Source organism: Stenella coeruleoalba (genome assembly GCF_951394435.1).
Source record: "Stenella coeruleoalba genome assembly, chromosome: 6".
Lineage (NCBI taxonomy): Eukaryota > Metazoa > Chordata > Mammalia > Artiodactyla > Delphinidae > Stenella > Stenella coeruleoalba.
In genome coordinates this window covers 31,472,686-31,488,690 of record NC_137151.1, presented here as the reverse complement: position 1 = coordinate 31,488,690, position 16,005 = coordinate 31,472,686, and the positions used below count along the sequence as shown (strand labels likewise).

At 43.4% G+C, this 16,005-nt stretch overlaps 1 long non-coding RNA gene across 11 annotated transcripts in view; it reads right to left on the bottom strand.

Annotated features, from left to right (window-relative positions):
- Positions 1-16,005, bottom strand: part of LOC307188209 — a 1,799,555-nt gene that overhangs the window by 380,898 nt on the left and 1,402,652 nt on the right. The window contains exon 5 of one of the 11 annotated variants that reach the window (XR_013828841.1): positions 14,364-14,423. The exons of the other annotated variants lie outside the window; for them this stretch is intronic. This is a non-coding gene — a long non-coding RNA (uncharacterized lncRNA). Of the gene's footprint in view, positions 1-14,363; positions 14,424-16,005 lie in introns of those variants that run through there. 11 annotated transcript variants of the gene reach the window in all.

Genomic DNA, 16,005 nt, shown 5'->3' with positions numbered 1-16,005 from the left:
AATTAAAATCAAAAAGACACAGCCACCCCAAAGTTTGGAACGGCTCTGTTTACAAGAACCTCGTTTACAGTACAAGTTCAACATCACAGAAAGTGAAAAATGGATAAAGAAGTTGTGGTATTTACTTACAAAGCAATATCACTCAGCAATGAAATCTGTGTAACAAGGCCCTTAGCAGCACAATGAGTGGATTCAGGTATGATGATTCTAACTGAAGTAAGTCACACAGAAAAAGAAACATCATAAGATATCACTAATACACGGAATGTAAACTTGGCTACACAGGAACTGAATTACAGAACAAAACAGGGTCTCAAATTTAGAAAACCAACTATGCTTGCTTAAGGGTAAAGGTGAGTTGGGGTGCTGCATAAAACCAGAGATTGAAATGAGCACAGATAAAGTTCCTTAAGTCAAATATGGAATAGACAAGAGCTACTCCTTGCTCAACGAAATGGACTCAACACCGCATATTAAACGCCTAAGAATGTGCCTGACTAGTAAGTATCTTAAAACCTATGGATTGCTATGTCTCCGAAAGAGAATCAAGCATGTGTACAGGGGCATAAACGCAGCAGTGATAGGATTGGAGAGGTTCGGTGAGCAAATGAAGACCCTTTGAAGTCATATTGCATGGTACCCATTCCACGGGTCTCAACTCTCCAGGTTTAAGGTATTCTTCCTTCAGCTAAAACATGCATGTGGAACCCAAGTATGATCAACCATGTGAATGGGAGACGTGTTCAAATATGTCTCAGTTTTCCTCCCCTGGTACTCGGGTGCAACATTCCAGACGCTTTACTAACACTCTCCCCACTTGGAGAGTCAGCGCCTTTAACCTCCTGTTTGGCCCAGTTTGCAATTTCTGCGGAAGATGAACAGGAATAGCGAGAACCAATGAGAGGCTAGCTGGAGGTGTCTGGACGGGCAAATTTAACTCTCATTTCCCACCAGGAAGAGGAAATAACCAAAGGCTCAGCGTGCCGTACCGGAACCAGATTAGGGCCTGAAGCCATCCTGCGGTGTTGCGGCCAGCTCAAAAGAAAGCGAGTTGAAGAAAGGAGCTCAGGGGCACTGTAATTCACAAACCTGCAGAGTTATAAATGACAGCTATCGTCCAAAAACATACTGAAGTAAGGCTGCCAAGAGGACTTGAAAGCGGGGCAGAATTGCAGGAAACCGATTTCAGGAGGTAGACTGGAATTGCATTGAAAGCATAGGAAAAGAGGCAGAACGTCCACAATGATGCACTTGGCCAAAAAGGGCGTATGCGTTTTTTCCTGAATATATTCAGGAAAAAACGCATACGCCCTTTTTGGCCAACCAAGCAAGCTTGCAAAGGAAATCTGCACTACAATGAAGTCTCACTTCCCCCCGGTCAAAAGGGCCATCTGAAAACAGTGTAAAATCCAGAAAGGCAGGACAGGCCATGGAGAACTGGGAGCCTTGTTATGCTGATGGGCGGGATGTAAATTGCCAACAGACACTCGGGAGAAGTGTATGGTGTTTCCTGAAACATCTAAAAAACAAAGCAACAGAACCTAGGGCACTTCCACTTATGGTCCTATAGCTTAGGGAAATTAAAATCAAAAAGACACAGCCACCCCAAAGTTTGGAACGGCTCTGTTTACAAGAACCTCGTTTACAGTACAAGTTCAACATCGCAGAAAGTGAAAAATGGATAAAGAAGTTGTGGTATTCACTTACAAAGCAATATCACTCAGCAATGAAATCTATGTCATCAGGCCCTTAGCATCACAATGAGTGGATTCAGGTATGATGATTCTAACTGAAATAAGTCACACAGAAAAAGAAACATCATAAGATATCAGTAATACACGGAATGGAAACTTGGCTACACAGGAACTGAATTACAGAACAGAACTGGGTCACAAATTTAGAAAAACAACTTATGCTTGCTTAAGGGTAAAGGTGAGTTGGGGTGCTGCATAAAACCAGAGATTGAAATGAGCACAGATAAAGTTCCTTAAGCCAAATATGGAATAGACAAGAGCTACTCCTTGCTCAACGAAATGGACTCAACACCGCATATTAAACACCTAAGAATGTACCTGACTAGTAAGTATCTTAAAACCTATGGATTGCTATGTCTCCGAAAGAGAATCAAGCATGTGTACAGGGGCATAAACGCAGCAGTGATAGGATTGGAGAGGTTCGGTGAGCAAATGAAGACCCTTTGAAGTCATATTGCATGGTACCCATTACACGGGTCTTAACTCTCCAGGTTTAAGGTATTCTTCCTTCAGCTAAAACATGCATGTGGAACCCAAGTATGATCAACCATGTGAACGGGAGACGTGTTCAAATATGTCTCAGTTTTCCTCCCCTGGTACTCGGGTGCAACATTCCAGACGCTTTACTAACACTCTCCCCACTTGGAGAGTCAGTCCCTTTAACCTCCTGTTTGGCCCAGTTTGCAATTTCTGCGGAAGATGAACAGGAATAGCGAGAACCAATGAGAGGCTAGCTGGAGGTGTCTGGACGGGCAAATTTAACTCTCATTTCCCACCAGGAAGAGGAATTAACCAAAGGCTCAGCATGCCGGGCCGGAACCAGATTAGGGCCTGAAGCCATCCTGCGGTGTTGCGGTCAGGTCACAAGAAAGCGAGTTGAAGAAAGGAGCTCAGGGGCACTGTAATTCTCAAACCTGCAGAGTTATAAATGACAGCTATCGTCCAAAAATAGACTGAAGTAAGGCTGCCAAGAGGACTTGAAAGCGGGGCAGAATTGCAGGAAACCGATTTCAGGAGGTAGACTGGAATTGCATTGAAAGCATAGGAAAAGAGGCAGAACGTCCACAATGATGCACTTGGCCAAAAAGGGCGTATGCGTTTTTTCCTGAATATATTCAGGAAAAAACGCATACGCCATTTTTGGCTAACCAAGCAAGCTTGCAAAGGAAATCTGCACTACAATGAAGTCTCACTTCCCCCTGGTCAAAAGGGCCATCTGAAAAAAGTGTAAAATCCAGAAAGTCAGGACAGGCCATGGAGAACTGGGAGCCTTGTTATGCTGATGGGCGGGATGTAAATTGCCAACAGACACTTGGGAGAAGTGTATGGTGTTTCCTGAAACATCTAAAAAACAAAGCAACAGAGCCTAGGGCACTTCCACTTATGGTACTATAGCTTAGGGAAATTAAAATCAAAAAGACACAGCCACCCCAAAGTTTGGAACGGCTCTGTTTACAAGAACCTCTTTTATCGTACAAGTTCAACATCGCAGAAAGTGAAAAATGGATAAAGAACTTGTGGTACTTACGTACAATGCAGTATCACTCAGCAATGAAATCTATGTCATCAGGCACGTAGCAGCATAATGAGTAGATTCAGATACGATGATTCTAACTGAAATAAGTCACACAGAAAAAGAAACATCATAAGATATCACTAATACACGGAATGTAAACTTGGCTACACAGGAACTGAATTCCAAAACAGAACAGGTTCTCAAATTTAGAAAACCAACTTATGCTTGCTTAAGGGGAAAGGTGAGTTCGTTTGCTGCATAAAACCAGAGATTGAAATGAGCACAGATAAAGTTCCTTAAGCCAAATATGGAATAGACAAGAGCCACTCCTTGCTCAACGAAATGGACTCAACACCGCATATTAAACGCCTAAGAATGTACCTGACTAGTAAGTATCTTAAAACCTATGGATTGCTATGTCTCCGAAAGAGAATCAAGCATGTGTACAGGGGCATAAACGCAGCAGTGATAGGATTGGAGAGGTTCGGTGAGCAAATGAAGACCCTTTGAAGTCATATTGCATGGTACCCATTCCACGGGTTTCAATTACCCAGCTTTTAGGTATTCTTCCTTCATCTAAAACATGCATGTGGAACCCAGAGTATGATCAACCATGTGATCGGGAGACGTGTTCAAATATGTCTCAGTTTTCCTCCCTTGGTACTCGGGTGCAACATTCCAGACGCTTTACTAACACTCTCCCCACTTGGAGAGTCAGCGCCTTTAACCTCCTGTTTGGCACAGTTTGCAATTTCTGCGGAAGATGAACAGGAATTGCGAGAACCAATGAGAGGCTAGCTGGAGGTGTCTGGACGGGCAAATTTAACTCTCATTTCCCAACAGGAAGAGGAAATAACCAAAGGCTCAGCGTGCCATACCGGAACCAGATTAGGGCCTGAAGTCATCCTGCGGTGTTGCGGCCAGCTCAAAAGAAAGCGAGTTGAAGAAAGGAGCTCAGGGGCAGTGTAATTCACAAACCTGCAGAGTTATAAATGACAGCTATCGTCCAAAAATAGACTGAAGTAAGGCTGCCAAGAGGACTTGAAAGCGGGGCAGAATTGCAGGAAACCGATTTCAGGAGGTAGACTGAAATTGCATTGAAAGCATAGGAAAAGAGGCAGAACGTCCACAATGATGCACTTGGCCAAAAAGGGCGTATGCGTTTTTTCCTGAATATATTCAGGAAAAAACGCATACGCCCTTTTTGGCCAACCAAGCAAGCTTGCAAAGGAAATCTGCACTACAATGAAGTCTCACTTCCCCCCGGTCAAAAGGGCCATCTGAAAAAAGTGTAAAATCCAGAAAGGCAGGACAGGCCATGGAGAACTGGGAGCCTTGTTATGCTGATGGGCGGGATGTAAACTGCCAACAGACACTCGGGAGAAGTGTATGGTGTTTCCTGAAACATCTAAAAAACAAAGCAACAGAACCTAGGGCACTTCCACTTATGGTCCTATAGCTTAGGGAAATTAAAATCAAAAAGACACAGCCACCCCAAAGTTTGGGACGCCTCTGTTTACAAGAACCTCGTTTACAGTACAAGTTCAACATCGCAGAAAGTGAATAATGGATAAAGAAGTTGTGGTATTTACTTACAAAGCAATATCACTCAGCAATGAAATCTATGTCATCAGGCCCTTAGCATCACAATGAGTGGATTCAGGTATGATGATTCTAACTGAAATAAGTCACACAGAAAAAGAAACATCACAAGATATCAGTAATACACGGAATGTAAACTTGGCTACACAGGAACTGAATTACAGAACAGAACAGGGTCTCAAATTTAGAAAACCAACTTATGCTTGCTTAAGGGGAAAGGTGAGTTGGGGTGCTGCATAAAACCAGAGATTGAAATGAGCACAGATAAAGTTCCTTAAGTCAAATATGGAATAGACAAGAGCTACTCCTTGCTCAACGAAATGGACTCAACACCGCATATTAAACGTCTAAGAATGTACCTGACTAGTAAGTATCTTAAAACCTATGGATTGCTATGTCTCCGAAAGAGAATCAAGCATGTGTACAGGGGCATAAACGCAGCAGTGATAGGATTGGAGAGGTTCGGTGAGCAAATGAAGACCCTTTGAAGTCATATTGCATGGTACCCATTACACGGGTCTTAACTCTCCAGGTTTAAGGTATTCTTCCTTCAGCTAAAACATGCATGTGGAACCCAAGTATGATCAACCATGTGAACGGGAGACGTGTTCAAATATGTCTCAGTTTTCCTCCCCTGGTACTCGGGTGCAACATTCCAGACGCTTTACTAACACTCTCCCCACTTGGAGAGTCAGCGCCTTTAACCTCCTGTTTGGCCCAGTTTGCAATTTCTGCGGAAGATGAACAGGAATAGCGAGAACCAATGAGAGACTAGCTGGAGGTGTTTGGACGGGCAAATTTAACTCTCATTTCCCACCAGGAAGAGGAAATAACCAAAGGCTCAGCGTGCCGTGCCGGAACCAGATTAGGGCCTGAAGCCATCCTGTGGTGTTGCGGCCAGGTCACAAGAAAGCAAGTTGAAGAAAGGAGCTCAGGGGCACTGTAATTCACAAACCTGCAGAGTTATAAATGACAGCTATCGTCCAAAAATAGACTGAAGTAAGGCTGTCAAGAGGACTTGAAAGCGGGGCAGAATTGCAGGAAACCGATTTCAGGAGGTAGACTGGAATTGCATTGAAAGCATAGGAAAAGAGGCAGAACGTCCACAATGATGCACTTGGCCAAAAAGGGCGTATGCGTTTTTTCCTGAATATATTCAGGAAAAAACGCATACGCCCTTTTTGGCCAACCAAGCAAGCTTGCAAAGAAATCTGCACTACAATGAAGTCTCACTTCCCCCCGGTCAAAAGGGCCATCTGAAAAAAGTGTAAAATCCAGAAAGGCAGGACAGGCCATGGAGAACTGGGAGCCTTGTTATGCTGATGGGCGGGATGTAAATTGCCAACAACCACTCGGGAGAAGTGTATGGTGTTTCCTGAAACATCTAAAAAACAAAGCAACAGAACCTAGGGCACTTCCACTTATGGTCCTATAGCTTAGGGAAATTAAAATCAAAAAGACACAGCCACCCCAAAGTTTGGAACGGCTCTGTTTACAAGAACCTCGTTTACAGTACAAGTTCAACATCGCAGAAAGTGAAAAATGGATAAAGAAGTTGTGGTATTCACTTACAAAGCAATATCACTCAGCAATGAAATCTATGTCATCAGGCCCTTAGCAGCACAATGAGTGGATTCAGGTATGATGATTCTAACTGAAATAAGTCACACAGAAAAAGAAACATCATAAGATATCAGTAATACACGGAATGGAAACTTGGCAACACAGGAACTGAATTACAGAACAGAACTGGGTCACAAATTTAGAAAAACAACTTATGCTTGCTTAAGGGTAAAGGTGAGTTGGGGTGCTGCATAAAACCAGTGATTGAAATGAGCACAGATAAAGTTCCTTAAGCCAAATATGGAATAGACAAGAGCTACTCCTTGCTCAACGAAATGGACTCAACACCGCATATTAAACGCCTAAGAATGTACCTGACTTGTAAGTATCTTAAAACCTATGGATTGCTATGTCTCCGAAAGAGAATCAAGCATGTGTACAGGGGCATAAACGCAGCAGTGATAGGATTGGAGAGGTTCGGTGAGCAAATGAAGACCCTTTGAAGTCATATTGCATGGTACCCATTCCACGGGTTTCAACTACCCAGGTTTAAGGTATTCTTCCTTCAGCTAAAACATGCATGTGGAACCTAGAGTATGATCAACCATGTGATCGGGAGACGTGTTCAAATATGTCTCAGTTTTCCTCCCCTGGTACTCGGGTGCAACATTCCAGACGCTTTACTAACACTCTCCCCACTTGGAGAGTCAGTCCCTTTAACCTCCTGTTTGGCCCAGTTTGCAATTTCTGCGGAAGATGAACAGGAATAGCGAGAACCAATGAGAGGCTAGCTGGAGGTGTCTGGACGGGCAAATTTAACTCTCATTTCCCACCAGGAAGAGGAATTAACCAAAGGCTCAGCGTGCCGGGCCGGAACCAGATTAGGGCCTGAAGCCATCCTGCGGTGTTGCGGCCAGGTCACAAGAAAGCGAGTTGAAGAAAGGAGCTCAGGGGCACTGTAATTCACAAACCTGCAGAGTTATAAATGACAGCTATCGTCCAAAAATAGACTGAAGTAAGGCTGCCAAGAGGACTTGAAAGCGGGGCACAATTGCAGGAAACCGATTTCAGGAGGTAGACTGGAATTGCATTGAAAGCATAGGAAAAGAGGCAGAACGTCCACAATGATGCACTTGGCCAAAAAGGGCGTATGCGTTTTTTCCTGAATATATTCAGGAAAAAACGCATACGCCCTTTTTGGCCAACCAAGCAAGCTTGCAAAGGAAATCTGCACTACAATGAAGTCTCACTTCCCCCCGGTCAAAAGGGCCATCTGAAAACAGTGTAAAATCCAGAAAGGCAGGACAGGCCATGGAGAACTGGGAGCCTTGTTATGCTGATGGGCGGGATGTAAATTGCCAACAGACACTCGGGAGAAGTGTATGGTGTTTCCTGAAACATCTAAAAAACAAAGCAACAGAGCCTAGGGCACTGCCACTTATGGTCCTATAGCTTAGGGAAATTAAAATCAAAAAGACACAGCCACCCCAAAGTTTGGGACGCCTCTGTTTACAAGAACCTCGTTTACAGTACAAGTTCAACATCGCAGAAAGTGAAAAATGGATAAAGAAGTTTTTGTATTTACTTACAAAGCAATATCACTCAGCAATGAAATCTATGTCATCAGGCCCTTAGCATCACAATGAGTGGATTCAGGTATGATGATTCTAACTGAAATAAGTCACACAGAAAAAGAAACATCATAAGATATCAGTAATACACGGAATGTAAACTTGGCTACACAGGAACTGAATTACAGAACAGAACAGGGTCTCAAATTTAGAAAACCAACTTATGCTTGCTTAAGGGTAAAGGTGAGTTGGGGTGCTGCATAAAACCAGAGATTGAAATGAGCACAGATAAAGTTCCTTAAGTCAATTATGGAATACACAAGAGCTACTCCTTGCTCAACGAAATGGACTCAACACCGCATATTAAACGCCTAAGAATGTACCTGACTAGTAAGTATCTTAAAACCTATGGATTGCTATGTCTCCGAAAGAGAATCAAGCATGTGTACAGGGGCATAAACGCAGCAGTGATAGGATTGGAGACGTTCGGTGAGCAAATGAAGACCCTTTGAAGTCATATTGCATGGTACCCATTACACGGGTCTTAACTCTCCAGGTTTAAGGTATTCTTCCTTCAGCTAAAACATGCATGTGGAACCCAAGTATGATCAACCATGTGAACGGGAGACGTGTTCAAATATGTCTCAGTTTTCCTCCCCTGGTACTCGGGTGCAACATTCCAGACACTTTACTAACACTCTCCCCACTTGGAGAGTCAGTCCCTTTAACCTCCTGTTTGGCCCAGTTTGCAATTTCTGCGGAAGATGAACAGGAATAGCGAGAACCAATGAGAGACTAGCTGGAGGTGTCTGGACGGGCAAATTTAACTCTCATTTCCCACCAGGAAGAGGAATTAACCAAAGGCTCAGCATGCCGGGCCGGAACCAGATTAGGGCCTGAAGCCATCCTGCGGTGTTGCGGCCAGGTCACAAGAAAGCGAGTTGAAGAAAGGAGCTCAGGGGCACTGTAATTCACAAACCTGCAGAGTTATAAATGACAGCTATCGTCCAAAAATAGACTGAAGTAAGGCTGCCAAGAGGACTTGAAAGCGGGGCAGAATTGCAGGAAACCGATTTCAGGAGGTAGACTGGAATTGCATTGAAAGCATAGGAAAAGAGGCAGAACGTCCACAATGATGCACTTGGCCAAAAAGGGCGTATGCGTTTTTTCCTGAATATATTCAGGAAAAAACGCATACGCCATTTTTGGCCAACCAAGCAAGCTTGCAAAGGAAATCTGCACTACAATGAAGTCTCACTTCCCCCACGGTCAAAAGGGCCATCTGAAAAAAGTGTAAAATCCAGAAGGGCAGGACAGGCCATGGAGAACTGGGAGCCTTGTTATGCTGATGGGCGGGATGTAAATTGCCAACAGACACTCGGGAGAAGTGTATGGTGTTTCCTGAAACATCTAAAAAACAAAGCAACAGAGCCTAGGGCACTGCCACTTATGGTCCTATAGCTTAGGGAAATTAAAATCAAAAAGACACAGCCACACCAAAGTTTGGGACGCCTCTGTTTACAAGAACCTCGTTTACAGTACAAGTTCAACATCGCAGAAAGTGAAAAATGGATAAAGAAGTTGTTGTATTTACTTACAAAGCAATATCACTCAGCAATGAAATCTATGTCATCAGGCCCTTAGCATCACAATGAGTGGATTCAGGTATGATGATTCTAACTGAAATAAGTCACACAGAAAAAGAAACATCATAAGATATCAGTAATACACGGAATGTAAACTTGGCTACACAGGAACTGAATTCCAAAACAGAACAGGTTCTCAAATTTAGAAAACCAACTTATGCTTGCTTAAGGGGAAAGGTGAGTTGGGTTGCTGCATAAAACCAGAGATGGAAATGAGCACAGATAAAGTTCCTTAAGCCAAATATGGAATAGACAAGAGCCACTCCTTGCTCAACGAAATGGACTCAACACCGCATATTAAACGCCTAAGAATGTACCTGACTAGTAAGTATTTTAAACCTATGGATTGCTATGTCTCCGAAAGAGAATCAAGCATGTGTACAGGGGCATAAACGCAGCAGTGATAGGATTGGAGAGGTTCGGTGAGCAAATGAAGATCCTTTGAAGTCATATTGCATGGTACCCATTCCACGGGTTTCAATTACCCAGGTTTTAGGTATTCTTCCTTCAGCTAAAACATGCATGTGGAACCCAGAGTATGATCAACCATGTGATCGGGAGACGTGTTCAAATATGTCTCAGTTTTCCTCCCTTGGTACTCGGGTGCAACATTCCAGACGCTTTATTAACACTCTCCCCACTTGGAGAGTCAGCGCCTTTAACCTCCTGTTTGGCCCACTTTGCAATTTCTGCGGAAGATGAACAGGAATAGCGAGAACCAATGAGAGGCTAGCTGGAGGTGTCTGGACGGGCAAATTTAACTCTCATTTCCCACCAGGAAGAGGAAATAACCAAAGGCTCAGCGTGCCGTACCGGAACCAGATTAGGGCCTGAAGCCATCCTGCGGTGTTGCGGCCAGCTCAAAAGAAAGCGAGTTGAAGAAAGGAGCTCAGGGGCACTGTAATTCACAAACCTGCAGAGTTATAAATGACAGCTATCGTCCAAAAATAGACTGAAGTAAGGCTGCCAAGAGGACTTGAAAGCGGGGCAGAATTGCAGGAAACCGATTTCAGGAGGTAGACTGGAATTGCATTGAAAGCATAGGAAAAGAGGCAGAACGTCCACAATGATGCACTTGGCCAAAAAGGGCGTATGCATTTTTTCCTGAATATATTCAGGAAAAAACGCATACGCCCTTTTTGGCCAACCAAGCAAGCTTGCAAAGGAAATCTGCACTACAATGAAGTCTCACTTCCCCCCGGTCAAAAGGGCCATCTGAAAAAGTGTAAAATCCAGAAAGGCAGGACAGGCCATGGAGAACTGGGAGCCTTGTTATGCTGATGGGCGGGATGTAAATTGCCAACAACCACTCGGGAGAAGTGTATGGTGTTTCCTGAAACATCTAAAAAACAAAGCAACAGAACCTAGGGCACTGCCACTTATGGTCCTATAGCTTAGGGAAATTAAAATCAAAAAGACACAGCCACCCCAAAGTTTGGAACGGCTCTGTTTACAAGAACCTCGTTTACAGTACAAGTTCAACATCGCAGAAAGTGAAAAATGGATAAAGAAGTTGTGGTATTTACTTACAAAGCAATATCACTCAGCAATGAAATCTGTGTCATCAGGCCCTTAGCAGCACAATGAGTGGATTCAGGTATGATGATTCTAACTGAAATAAGTCACACAAAAAAAGAAACATCATAAGATATCAGTAATACACGGAATGGAATCTTGGCTACACAGGAACTGAATTACAGAACAGAACAGGGTCTCAAATTTAGAAAACCAACTTATTCTTACTTAAGGGTAAAGGTGAGTTGGGGTGCTGCATAAAACCAGAGATTGAAATGAGCACAGATAAAGTTCCTTAAGCCAAATATGGAATAGACAAGAGCTACTCCTTGCTCAACGAAATGGACTCAACACCGCATATTAAACGCCTAAGAATGTACCTGACTAGTAAGTATCTTAAAACCTATGGATTGCTATGTCTCCAAAAGAGAATCAAGCATGTGTACAGGGGCATAAACGCAGCAGTGATAGGATTGGAGAGGTTCGGTGAGCAAATGAAGACCCTTTGAAGTCATATTGCATGGTACCCATTCCACGGGTTTCAACTACCCAGGTTTAAGGTATTCTTCCTTCAGCTAAAACATGCATGTGGAACCTAGAGTATGATCAACCATGTGATCGGGAGACGTGTTCAAATATGTCTCAGTTTTCCTCCCCTGGTACTCGGGTGCAACATTCCAGACACTTTACTAACACTCTCCCCACTTGGAGAGTCAGTCCCTTTAACCTCCTGTTTGGCCCAGTTTGCAATTTCTGCGGAAGATGAACAGGAATAGCGAGATCCAATGAGAGGCTAGCTGGAGGTGTCTGGTCGGGCAAATTTAACTCTCATTTCCCACCAGGAAGAGGAATTAACCAAAGGCTCAGCATGTCGGGCCGGAAACAGTTTAGGGCCTGAAGCCATCCTGCGGTGTTGCGGACAGGTCACAAGAAAGCGAGTTGAAGAAAGGAGCTCAGGGGCACTGTAATTCACAAACCTGCAGAGTTATAAATGACAGCTATCGTCCAAAAATAGACTGAAGTAAGGCTGCCAAGAGGACTTGAAAACGGGGCAGAATTGCAGGAAACCGATTTCAGGAGGTAGACTGGAATTGCATTGAAAGCATAGGAAAAGAGGCAGAACGTCCACAATGATGCACTTGGCCAAAAAGGGCGTATGCGTTTTTTCCTGAATATATTCAGGAAAAAACGCATACGCCCTTTTTGGCCAACCAAGCAAGCTTGCAAAGGAAATCTGCACTACAATGAAGTCTCACTTCCCCCTGGTCAAAAGGGCCATCTGAAAAAAGTGTAAAATCCAGAAAGGCAGGACAGGCCATGGAGAACTGGGAGCCTTGTTATGCTGATGGGTGGGATGTAAATTGCCAACAACCACTCGGGAGAAGTGTATGGTGTATCCTGAAACATCTAAAAAACAAAGCAACAGAACCTAGGGCACTTCCACTTATGGTCCTATAGCTTAGGGAAATTAAAATCAAAAAGACACAGCCACCCCAAAGTTTGGAACGGCTCTGTTTACAAGAACCTCGTTTACAGTACAAGTTCAACATCGCAGAAAGTGAAAAATGGATAAAGAAGTTGTGGTATTTACTTACAAAGCAATATCACTCAGCAATGAAATCTATGTCATCAGGCCCTTATAATCACAATGAGTGGATTCAGGTATGATGATTCTAACTGAAATAAGTCACACAGAAAAAGAAACATCATAAGATATCAGTAATACACGGAATGTAAACTAGGCTACACAGGAACTGAATTACAGAACAGAACAGGGTCTCAAATTTAGAAAACCAACTTATGCTTGCTTAAGGGTAAAGGTGAGTTGGGGTGCTGCATAAAACCAGAGATTGAAATGAGCACAGATAAAGTTCCTTAAGTCAAATATGGAATAGACAAGAGCTACTCCTTGCTCAACGAAATGGACTCAACACCGCATATTAAACGCCTAAGAATGTACCTGACTAGTAAGTATCTTAAAACCTATGGATTGCTATGTCTCCGAAAGAGAATCAAGCATGTGTACAGGGGCATAAACGCAGCAGTGATAGGATTGGAGAGGTTCGGTGAGCAAATGAAGACCCTTTGAAGTCATATTGCATGGTACCCATTACACGGATCTTAACTCTCCAGGTTTAAGGTATTCTTCCTTCAGCTAAAACATGCATGTGGAACCCAAGTATGATCAACCATGTGAACGGGAGACGTGTTCAAATATGTCTCAGTTTTCCTCCCCTGGTACTCGGGTGCAACATTCCAGACGCTTTACTAACACTCTCCCCACTTGGAGAGTCAGCGCCTTTAACCTCCGGTTTGGCCCAGTTTGCAATTTCTGCGGAAGATGAACAGGAATAGCGAGAACCAATGAGAGACTAGCTGGAGGTGTTTGGACGGGCAAATTTAACTCTCATTTCCCACCAGGAAGAGGAAATAACCAAAGGCTCAGCGTGCCGTGCCGGAACCAGATTAGGGCCTGAAGCCATCCTGCGGTGTTGCGGCCAGGTCACAAGAAAGCGAGTTGAAGAAAGGAGCTCAGGGGCACTGTAATTCACAAACCTGCAGAGTTATAAATGACAGCTATCGTCCAAAAATAGACTGAAGTAAGGCTGCCAAGAGGACTTGAAAGCGGGGCAGAATTGCAGGAAACCGATTTCAGGAGGTAGACTGGAATTGCATTGAAAGCATAGGAAAAGAGGCAGAACGTCCACAATGATGCACTTGGCCAAAAAGGGCGTATGCGTTTTTTCCTGAATATATTCAGGAAAAAACGCATACGCCCTTTTTGGCCAACCAAGCAAGCTTGCAAAGGAAACCTGCACTACAATGAAGTCTCACTTCCCCCCGGTCAAAAGGGCCATCTGAAAAAAGTGTAAAATCCAGAAAGGCAGGACAGGCCATGGAGAACTGGGAGCCTTGTTATGCTGATGGGCGGGATGTAAATTGCCAACAGACACTCGGGAGAAGTGTATTGTGTTTCCTGAAACATCTAAAAAACAAAGCAACAGAGCCTAGGGCACTGCCACTTATGGTCCTATAGCTTAGGGAAATTAAAATCAAAAAGACACAGCCACCCCAAAATTTGGGACGCCTCTGTTTACAAGAACCTCGTTTACAGTACAAGTTCAACATCGCAGAAAGTGAAAAATGGATAAAGAAGTTGTTGTATTTACTTACAAAGCAATATCACTCAGCAATGAAATCTATGTCATCAGGCCCTTAACATCACAATGAGTGGATTCAGGTATGATGATTCTAACTGAAATAAGTCACACAGAAAAAGAAACATCATAAGATATCAGTAATACACGGAATGTAAACTTGGCTACACAGGAACTGAATTACAGAACAGAACAGGGTCTCAAATTTAGAAAACCAACTTATGCTTGCTTAAGGGTAAAGGTGAGTTGGGGTGCTGCATAAAACCAGAGATTGAAATGAGCACAGATAAAGTTCCTTAAGTCAAATATGGAATACACAAGAGCTACTCCTTGCTCAACGAAATGGACTGAACACCGCATATTAAACGCCTAAGAATGTACCTGACTAGTAAGTATCGTAAAACCTATGGATTGCTATGTCTCCAAAAGAGAATCAAGCATGTGTACAGGGGCATAAACGCAGCAGTGATAGGATTGGAGAGGTTCGGTGAGCAAATGAAGACCCTTTGAAGTCATATTGCATGGTACCCATTTCACGGGTCTTAACTCTCCAGGTTTAAGGTATTCTTCCTTCAGCTAAAACATGCATGTGGTACCCAAGTATGATCAACCATGTGAACGGGAGACGTGTTCAAATATGTCTCAGTTTTCCTCCCCTGGTACTCGGGTGCAACATTCCAGACGCTTTACTAACACTCTCCCCACTTGGAGAGTCAGCGCCTTTAACCTCCTGTTTGGCCCAGTTTGCAATTTCTGCGGCAGATGAACAGGAATAAAAAACGCATACGCTCTTTTTGGCCAACCAAGCAAGCTTGCAAAGGAAATCTGCACTACAATGAAGTCTCACTTCCCCCCGGTCAAAAGGGCCATCTGAAAAAAGTGTAAAATCCAGAAAGGCAGGACAGGCCATGGAGAACTGGGAGCCTTGTTATGCTGATGGGCGGGATGTAAATTGCCAACAACCACTCGGGAGAAGTGTATGGTGTTTCCTGAAACATCTAAAAAACAAAGCAACAGAACCTAGGGCACTTCCACTTATGGTCCTATAGCTTAGGGAAATTAAAATCAAAAAGACACAGCCACCCCAAAGTTTGGAACGGCTCTGTTTACCAGAACCTCGTTTACAGTACAAGTTCAACATCGCAGAAAGTGAAAAATGGATAAAGAAGTTGTGGTATTTACTTACAAAGCAATATCACTCAGCAATGAAATCTGTGTCATCAGGCCCTTAGCATCACAATGAGTGGATTCAGGTATGATGATTCTAACTGAAGTAAGTCACACAGAAAAAGAAACATCATAAGATATCTGTAATACACGGAATGTAAACTTGGCTACACAGGAACTGAATTACAGAACAGAACAGGGTCTCAAATTTAGAAAACCAACTATGCTTGCTTAAGGGTAAAGGTGAGTTGGGGTGCTGCATAAAACCAGAGATTGAAATGAGCACAGATAAAGTTCCTTAAGTCAAATATGGAATAGACAAGAGCTACTCCTTGCTCAACGAAATGGACTCAACACCGCATATTAAACACCTAAGAATGTGCCTGACTAGTAAGTATCTTAAAACCTATGGATTGCTATGTCTCCGAAAGAGAATCAAGCATGTGTACAGGGGCATAAACGCAGCAGTGATAGGATTGGAGAGGTTCGGTGAGCAAATGAAGACCCTTTGAA